The following is a 9,647-nucleotide window of genomic DNA, read 5'->3' as shown; positions in this document are numbered from 1 at the left end:
AAACTCTGCTGTTCTTAAATCTCTACTTGCCTGATTCCTGAATAATACTTAAGAAAAAATGGTAGGGAACTTCCCTTGTGGACCAGTGGTTAAGAATCTGCCTGCCAGTGCAGGGGACATGGGTTCAGTCCCTGGTCTTGGAAGATTCCACATGCTGCAGGGACAACTGAGCCCATGCTCTAGAGTTTACAAGCCACAACTAATAAAGCCTTCATGCCCTGGAGCCTGTGCTCTGCAATAAGAGAGGCCACCAAAATGAGAAGCCCTCACACCACAACAAAGAATATCCGTTGCTTGCTGCAACTAGAGAAAGCCCGAGTGCAGCTGCGAAGACCCAGCACAGACAAAAATAAGTAAATAAAGTTAAAAAAAAAAAAGAAAAAAGGTAAATATGTGAGATTATACAGGCTATTTTTTAGGTTTCCACCCTCAGCATTCCCTGGAATGGTGCTTCCTTGTTTCACTGATGAGCAACAACAAGCAGGCCTGAGTGTTATCCCTTCCAGGTGGCTATCCAGAAAGAATCCTAAGGGATGAAAATAAAGTTTAATTCTGCTTTGTTCAGCTGAATTTTCTTGTTGGAGTAAGACAGTCTTGAATCATGAGAATAATTATCACTTGATTAAGTGCACTGCTTTCTGACTCCCCCTTCAATGGCCCACATAGGCCAAAGTAGGAGATACAGTGAGTCTCTGAAATTTTTGTAAAAATGCCTTTGTCTCAGTCCACGACTTCATATCCTGGGTGTGAAATTGAGTTAATTGTTGGAAAGATAAAGATATAACTTCTGAATTGGAATACACTGAAGAGAGAACAACAGTGTTGGTAATCTGGAGCAGGGTGACTCTTATGTCCTGGGAGATGCAGGGAGTTAATGGAGGTAGCCAGTGTTCTCCTCCCCCCCCTGTACAGCACTGATTCAACAGCTGTAGCTGGCAATGTGACCTGCAGGCAAATTTCTCATATTCACCTATATCCTTTAAAAACAGAAAAACTGATTTACAGATTCCAGGCAATGTGTAATGAGTTTCAAGTTGTCTCTCCCAGCCTCACAACAAGAAAAAAGCTGAACAAGCTGGGAATCAACCGTTCTTCTCAGATCTAATAGATAATTGATCCTAAAATTGTAGAGACAGCCAAATAAAGGGAATCAAAACTTACTGGTGCAGAAGCCACTACTGGAGGCGGTGCCTGCTAGGTTGCTTCAGTTGTGTCCTATTTTTTGCGACCCTCTGGACTGTAGCCTGCCAGGCTCCTCTGTCCAAGGGATTCTCCAGGCAAGAATACTGAAATGGGTTGCTGTGCCCTCCTCCAGGGAATCTTCCTGACCAAGAGACTGGAGGCAGTATGAGGATATTAAAACTTAAAACTTGAATTGGAAAATTTCTGGAGGCTCAGTGTAGACAAGCTTGAAAGTTAACAACTCCAGAGAGTGCCAGTTTTAGAGGGGTCTTCACACTCGAGAATTTTACCCCCAGTGACCAAAGCACTCCATTTGCTCCTTGTAGGGGTAGGAGAAAAGTAACCATTTTGAATACACCCTGAGTATTCTGTTCTCCTTAACAAAAGTCTGCCCTCCAAGGGAAACTGTTCTACTAGAATTTAACCTACTGTGGTTTACTGATACCTACATGACATAGAGGAAGGAAAAACCCCAATTTCAACCTCCTCCTGCCTGGCACACGTGGGAAGGGAAACACCCAATTCCAGTTTTCTCTAGCCTGCCTATCTCACCTGAGGTAGGGGAGCAAGGAACAGAGCAAAACCTGAGAAACACTTGTAAGGTCATAGCCCAGGAATACAGACTCAATTAAATACCTAGACCTAATCATAAGTTATATAGAGTGCTTCCCCGGCTCCACACATTAACTACACTCCATTAGGGACCCTGTATCATAAGAGGGGATTATAGCTGCAAGAACTGCAGAACTCAGACCTTAAGTAGTCTCTAGGAAATCCAAGGACAAAAGGGGAGACAGTAACGAATACACCAGAGAGGAAATTTTAGCCTCTATTACCTTCACCTATAGCAAACAATAAGTAAGTACCTTCTAACCAGATAAACATAAAACCTCACACTAAAAGCCTATTTACCTCAATTTCTTTTACCCAATATGTCATGTTTCACTTTCAACCAAAAATCTACAAGGAAGACTAAAAGACAAAAGCGGGTTGAAGAGACAGGGTAAGCATCAGGATCATACTCGGACATGGCATAGATTTTGGAAGTACGAGGGTTCTAATGGAAAAAGTGGACAACGTGTGTGCTAAGTTGCTTCAGTCATACCTGATTTTTTGCGACCCTATGAACTGTAGCCATCAGGCTCCTCTGTCCATGGGATTCTTCAGGTAAGAATACTGGAATGGGTTGTCATACCCTCCTCCAGGGGATCTTCCTGACCCAGGGATTGATCTTCTGTCTCTTACATCTCCTGCATTGGCAGGCAAATTCTTAAATGTGTAATATAAACATAGAAGTGCACGTTCTAAGGAAGAATCAAAATGAAGTGCTAAATGTAAAAACAAAACAAAAACCAGAAATCAAGGATGCCTTTGATGGGCTCATCAATAGACTATACATTGAAGGAGAGAATCAATGCACTTGTAAAAATATGCCAATAGAAATTTCCAAAGCAGAAATGAAAAGAGATAAATGTTTTAAATGAAAGAGACTATCAAAGAACCTTGATGAAATAACAGGTGTAGCATACATGTAAAGGAAATACCAACAGGAGGGAAAGAGAAAAGAACAAAAAATATTTGAAATAATGATGGCTGAGACTTTCCAAAATAACACACCAAACCACAGGAATCTCAAAAAACACCAAGCAGAATAAATAACCCCCAAATTACAATGAGACATACATAAAGAAAATGGAAATTAGAGAAAACACCGAGGCAAGTAAGAAAAAAAAAAAAAACTCACCTATTGAGACTCAGCACAAGAATTGCTTCAGATTTCTCTTCAAAAACCACGGAAGGAAGAAGAGAATGGAGTGAAATATTTAAAGCATTGAAAGGAAAAAAAAAAAAAAAAAACACCCACTAAACTAGAATCCTGTACCCTGAAAAGTTATCCTTCAAAAGGGAAGGAGATACAAGGTTCACTACATTAACAGCTCCATGGAGATTCCTGAATTCCCAATTGCACCTGGAATTGCACTGTAACTGCTGATGGCTGTGAGCTTCCTAGATTGTTAAATAAAATAAATTATACTAAACTGTTAAAAAAAGCAAAAAGTGAAGGAGAGGGACTTCCCTGATGGTCAGGTGGCTAAGACCATGCTCCCAATGCAGAGGACTAGGGTTCAATCCTTGGTCAGGGAGCTAGATCCTATATGCGACAACTAAGACCCAGTGTAGCCAAGGCAAAGCAAAGGAGAAATAAATACTTTTTCAGGCAAAAATTAAGAGGATTTGTTGCCAGTCATCCTGCCTTGTGAGAAATATCAAAAGTTTTTTAGAGAGAAAGAAAATGATAAAGGTTAGAAACTCAGATCTAAATGAAGAAAGGAAGATTATTAGAGAAGAAATAAGTGAAGGTAAAATGAAAACCATTTTCCCCCCTATTCTTCAAAGAGATAACAGTTTGTTCAAAATAATAGCAACAATGTAGTTAGTAATCATAGCTGTAATAGAAGCTAGGAAGAAGGAATTGGGAATATTCTAAGATTCTTGTGTTACCATAAGGCAGTACAGTATTATTTGAAAATGAACTTGGATTAGTTACAAGTACATGTAGCAAACTCTAGGGTAACCAGTATAAAAAGATTTAAGCATAATATGCTGAGAGGAGAATAATCTTATAGAATCCTCTATTAAAATAAAAATGGTAGAAAAAGAATATGATAAAAAAGGAAAAAACAGGACAGTGCATAGAAAACAAATGGTATATATTAACCCAGCTATATAAATAATTATTAATTATCTAATTTATTAATCAACATCAATTAAAAAAGACTGTCCTTGTGAATTAAATCAAGACATAACTGATGACTACAAGAAAACTTTTATTATTAAGACACAGATACATTAATGGTAAATGAATGGAGAAAGATATACTACATTAACAGGAGGGATAAACAGGAGAAATAAACACTTTTTCAGGCAAAAAATTGAGAGGATTTGTTGCCAGTCATCCTGCCTTGTGAGAAATATCAAAAGTTTTTTAGAGAGAAAGAAAATGATAAAGGTTAGAAACTCAGATCTAAATGAAGAGAAGAAGTGTGAGTAGTTATATTAATTTCAGACAGGCTTCAGAGCGAAGTAAATTAGTAGGGATATTAAGGTATATATACTAACAACAACATCAAAATATGTGAGGGAACAACTGATAGAGTTGCAAGGAGAAGTAGATTAATCCACTATTATATTTGGAGATTTCAACACTATCAGTAATGGGCAAATCCAGGAAAGCGTAGTTGAACTGAACAGCACCGTCAATCAGCTGGACTTAATAGACGTTTACAGACTACATCATTCAACAAGGGCAGAAATCACATTCTTCTCAAGTTTGTATGGAACATTCACCAAGGAACATTCACCACATTCTGGGCAAAAAAACACACTTGAACATTTTTAAAAGAAAGTAAATCTTGCAAAATATGTTCTCAGACTACAATGTAATAGAAATCAGCAGATAGTTGGAAAATCCCCCAATACTTGGAAATATGGGTTAAAGAAGAACTCTCTCCAGAGATGTTTTTTAAATATTTCAAACTAAATGAAAATGAAAATACAGCTTATCAAAATTCATGAGATGCAGTGAAAGCAGTGTTTAGAAAGAAATTCATAATATTGAATGAATATATTAGAAAAGATAAAAGAACTCAAATCATTAATATACAACCTTGTAAGTAAAAGTGTGAAAGTGTTATCGTCAGTTGTGTCCAACTCTTTGGGACCCCAGGGACTGTAGCCTGCCAGGCTCCTCTGTCCATAGGATTCTCCAGGCAAGAATATTGGTGTGGGTTGCCATTCCCTTCTCCAGGAAGTCTTCTCAACCCAGGGATCGAACCTGGCTCTCCTGTATTGCAGGCAGATTCTTTACCGTCTGAGCTACAAGGGAATCCCTAATATAGGTAACTAGAAAATTAAACACAAAGTAAACACAAACGCAAACACAGAGTAAGATGACGGAAAGAAAGAATTAAAGTTAGATTTGAAGTGAGTGAAATTGAGAACAGGAAAACAATAGACAAAAGCAATGAAACCAACAGTTGTTCTTTGGAAAGATAAAATCTCTAAATAGGCTGATTAAGGGGGGAAAAAAAGCTAGAAATTACTAACAATCAGGAAAGAAGAGGAGCCATCACTACTCATCTCATGGACAGTAAAAGAATTAGGAATATTATGAACAACTCTATGCCTACAGAATTGAAGACCTAGATGAAATAGACCAGTTCCTTCAAAGAAAGAATCTACCAGAACTCAACAGAAGGAGAAACAGATCTATTAAAGACTGAATCAGGAGAGCCCCTCAGGAGGGAAAGGCTCTGCTGCTGTGTTGTTTGTTCTGTTGTACAGGGAAGATTTCCAATCACACAGGTGATTACTAGCAGACAATACTCCTTCAAATATCCTTCCTCCTATTAACCTAGTGGGATATAAAGGTGCCAAGACAGGTGTCTATGGCCATAGGAAGAATTAGATTACCTTGATAAATCATTATAACCAATGATATTATTCACCAATGAGTCCTTTTAAATGGTATTTTGATTCAGTGCCAGTGTCTACTACACAAACAATGAAATTTGGCCATCATATGCCATGACACATCCACACCATATGCTTTCACTACAGGAGCCCATCTTTAACTGTCATAATAGTCTAACACAGTCTCATATGTAATGCATATAACAATGATATACTTAGTGCATATAAAGTACATTTTGTGAGGGTTTTTGCAGCCAAACTTGTATAATCTTGAGTGTGTGTCATCACACATTCTGTAGATTTTTCCTTTTCCAACATCTGCATGTAGGGTGGAAACAATACATGTTTTAGGATTTCACTAAGAACACTGTGCTTGGAGGAGGCAATGGAAACCCACTCCAGTACTCGTGCCTGGCGAATGAGTCAGACACAACTGAAGCGACCTAGCAGCAGCAGCAGCAGGACTTAGAGGAAAAAATGGGGGAAAGAGGTCTTTTTAAACTTACTTCAGCTGTTAGTTATAAACTAGTGAGTTTTATATTATAATATCTTATTCATGACTAAGTTTTAAAATACAGCTATGAGGGCTTCCCTGGTGGCTCAGTGGTAAAGAATCTGCCTGCTAATGCAGGAGACAAGACTTCCATCCCTGGTCTGGGAAGATTCCACATACTATGGAGCAACTAAGCCCGTGCACCGCAACTATTGAGCCTGTGCTCTAGAGCCTGGGAATTGCAACTACTGAGTCCTCGCATCTCAAGTACTGAGGCTCATGTGCCCTAGAGCTTGTGCTCTGCAACATAAGAAGTCACCGCAATGAGAAGCCCATCCACTGCAACTACAGAGTAGCCCCTGCTCTCTACAACTAGAGAAAAACCCATGCAGCAACAAAGAACCAGTACAGCCAAAAAAAAAAATGAATAAACAAACAACCAAAAAGATAAAATGCAGGCATGAGATCAATGTCTGGATGTATGTATGCCTTAAGTGATGAGATTTCCATCTTGATTCTTGACCATCTGATTTCTTTCTGATTCCAACAGAGCACACGTACTTTGAGTTCTGACACCAGGACTTTAATTTCAGCTGTTTTGATGTTATCTTACACAAAGCATACTGAGGTCAGTAATGATTACTCATTACATTTACTTCTGTTTTTGAGAATATAACCCAGGAAAATGAAGGATTTTTTTTTTATCTTTAATTCACTTGCTTTACCAGAGAAAATTGTATTGATTTATTTAACATGTTCCTTTGCTTCATTGGTATATATATTGTTAAAAAACAAAATTCAACTGAGTAAATTTGAAGATCTAAAGCGTCTGCCTGCAATGTGGGAGACCCGGGTTCGATCCCTGGATCGGGAAGATCCCCTGGAGAAGGAAATGGCAATCCACTCCAGCACTCTTGCCTGGAAAATCCCATGGACGGAGGAGCCTGATAGGCTACAGTCCATGGGGTCACAAAGAGTCGGACACGCTGAGCGACTTCACTTTCACTTTTTCAGTTGACTTTATACAACAATTCACAAATGGGACAGCATCCCATCTAGCAACTAGGATGGAGCTCCGAGGCACAGTACAAAATGGAAAGGTTTTAAAGGCAGAAAGGGAGTGGGACAAGAAAGTCATAAACAAAAGGAAGGGTTATTTCAGGCAAGATCACCTTCCTTTGAGGGAAGGCAGGGTCTGTCAGGCAGATTACTTCCCTGTTGCTTGCCAGGAAATTTCATTCCTGGGAGTAGCTGAACTGAAATTGGTCTAGGTATTAAGTCTTGCTTTGCTGACTTGGGGCTTAGCACAAGTGACTCCATTTCAGGCTTGTTCTTTCTTTCTTTAATAATACAAATATGTTAAAAGAGGGATTTAGAGTTCAAAAATAAAAATTACAGTGGTATCAAAACCTGCTCACAAGTGGATGGGCCCTTTCCAAACTGAAGAGTGCAGTACTGCTACTCAGAATAGAAGCAGCAACAGAAGAGTCAGCTAATATCTTTTGGAGAGGGCAAAATACACTTCCTGAACCCCTACCATTCCTAGGAAAGATCTCTAATTATATAAGAGTATCATCCAGTAAGGACCATCTTTAAACACCACATAAAATAAAAGTTTCTCATCATCTGGGACATATTTCTTTCAAATGTTATAAGTGGTGCCATAAGTATTGTTGAGGCCAACCTGAAAAACTTGTATACAAGTTTTTTACATATTTTATATATACTTTTATATATTTTATGTATTATAAAAACATAAAAGGAGTATATTGCAGTAAGGAAACACATCTTTTAATGTTGTAGGAAAGTGCATACAGGAAGGTCCAACCTGGAAAATCATGGCTGTTCCTCAAACCTTCCATTCTTGTTCTTGAGACAGCTGGCTTCCTCTATTCCATAGCATCCAACCCCCAAAGCAGGGGCCATTGGGGTGGCGTGACCAGCAGGCAACTGAAAGTGAACATGGCTCCCAAGAGCAGTGCACCACAGCTGAGGGCATGCTCAGGACACACAGCCACTGGCCCCTTGAAAGTCAGAGCTGGGGCTGGATGTTCCAGCAGGAGAAATGAGATGGAAAATGGGCAGTGCTTGCTCTCTACCAGCTACTCTGTTTGCCTTGGTGTTCTGTGTTGACCCTGCACCAGAAGGAGCACCTGGCGGGGAGTGGGAAATGTGGGTTTGTGCAGAGCTCATGAACAAAAGACGCTGCTTTTGCCTGGAGTCAGAAATCATTTCACTGTCTAAGAGTGAGTTCAGTTCAGTTGCTCAGTTGTGTCCAACTCTGAGACCCCATGGACTGCAGCACGCCAGGCTTCTCTGTCCATCACCAACTCCCAGAGCTTACTCAAACTCTTGTCCATAGAATTGGTGATGCCATCCAACCATCTCATCCTCTGTCATCCCCTTCTCCTCCCTCCAATCTTTCCCAGCATCAGGGTCTTTTCAGATAAGTCAGTTCTTTGCATCAGGTGGCCAAAGTATTGAGTTTCAACTTCAGCATCAGTCCTCCCAATGAATATTCAGGACTGATTTACTTTAGGATGGACTGGTTGGATCTCTTTGCAGTTCAATAACCTCTCGAGAGTCTTCTCCAACACCACAGTTCAAAAGCATCAGTTCTTCGGTGCTCAGCTTTCTTTATAGTCCAACTCTCACATCCAAACATGACTACTGGAAAAACCATAGGTTTGACTAGATGGACCTTTGTTGGCCAAGTGATGTCTCTGCTGTTTAATATGCTGTCTAGGTTGGTCATAGCTTTTCTTCCAAGGAGCAAGCGTCTTTTAATTTCATGGCTGCAGTCACCATCTGCAATGATTTTGGAGCCCAGAAAAATAAAGTCTCTCACTGTTTGCGTTGTTTCCCCATCTACTTTCCACCTTCTGTGGATAAAAATTTTCCTGCAGCAATTTTTCTTTCTCCATAGTTTCAAGGATGCTGTAGAGAAACTCCTGGATTTCACTCTTTTTCTACTTAACCTTAGTTCATGAGCCTTTTCCATATCCTTAAATGTTTTTGAAACATACATTTTAGGAGCAATCTAATATTCCATTGTAAAGATATATAATGATTGAATAGTTTCCTTACTATAGATTAAATGCCACATTTCCAGTCTCATAAATACTGTTCCATTACAAGTCTTATATAAAGTCTCTGAATGCACTCCTGCTTAAATCTTTAGGATAGATTTCTGGAAGTGGGATTTTATGTAATAAAACAATATGAATATTTTAAGGCCCTAGATACACGTTATGAAACTGCCTTTCAGGATGGCTGTAAGAATTCACAATTCCGCTACACAGTTTAGAAAAGCACCTGCCTAACAAAATAGTTCATTTTTGTTAGAAAATATTTTTTTTTTTTTAGAAAATATTTTTAAATTGATGTTTTCTCTTTGAGATTACAGTAATTGACATTGTCTTGTGCACTGAGTTCTTTGCTTAAAAAGATTAAACTAGATTATTTTATATGGTTAACTTCATTTTCAAGGATTAATTCA

This window comes from Bubalus kerabau, chromosome 16 (assembly GCF_029407905.1).
Source record: "Bubalus kerabau isolate K-KA32 ecotype Philippines breed swamp buffalo chromosome 16, PCC_UOA_SB_1v2, whole genome shotgun sequence".
In the NCBI taxonomy this organism is placed as follows: Eukaryota; Metazoa; Chordata; class Mammalia; order Artiodactyla; family Bovidae; genus Bubalus; species Bubalus kerabau.
Note: the sequence above shows the minus strand (reverse complement) of the source record.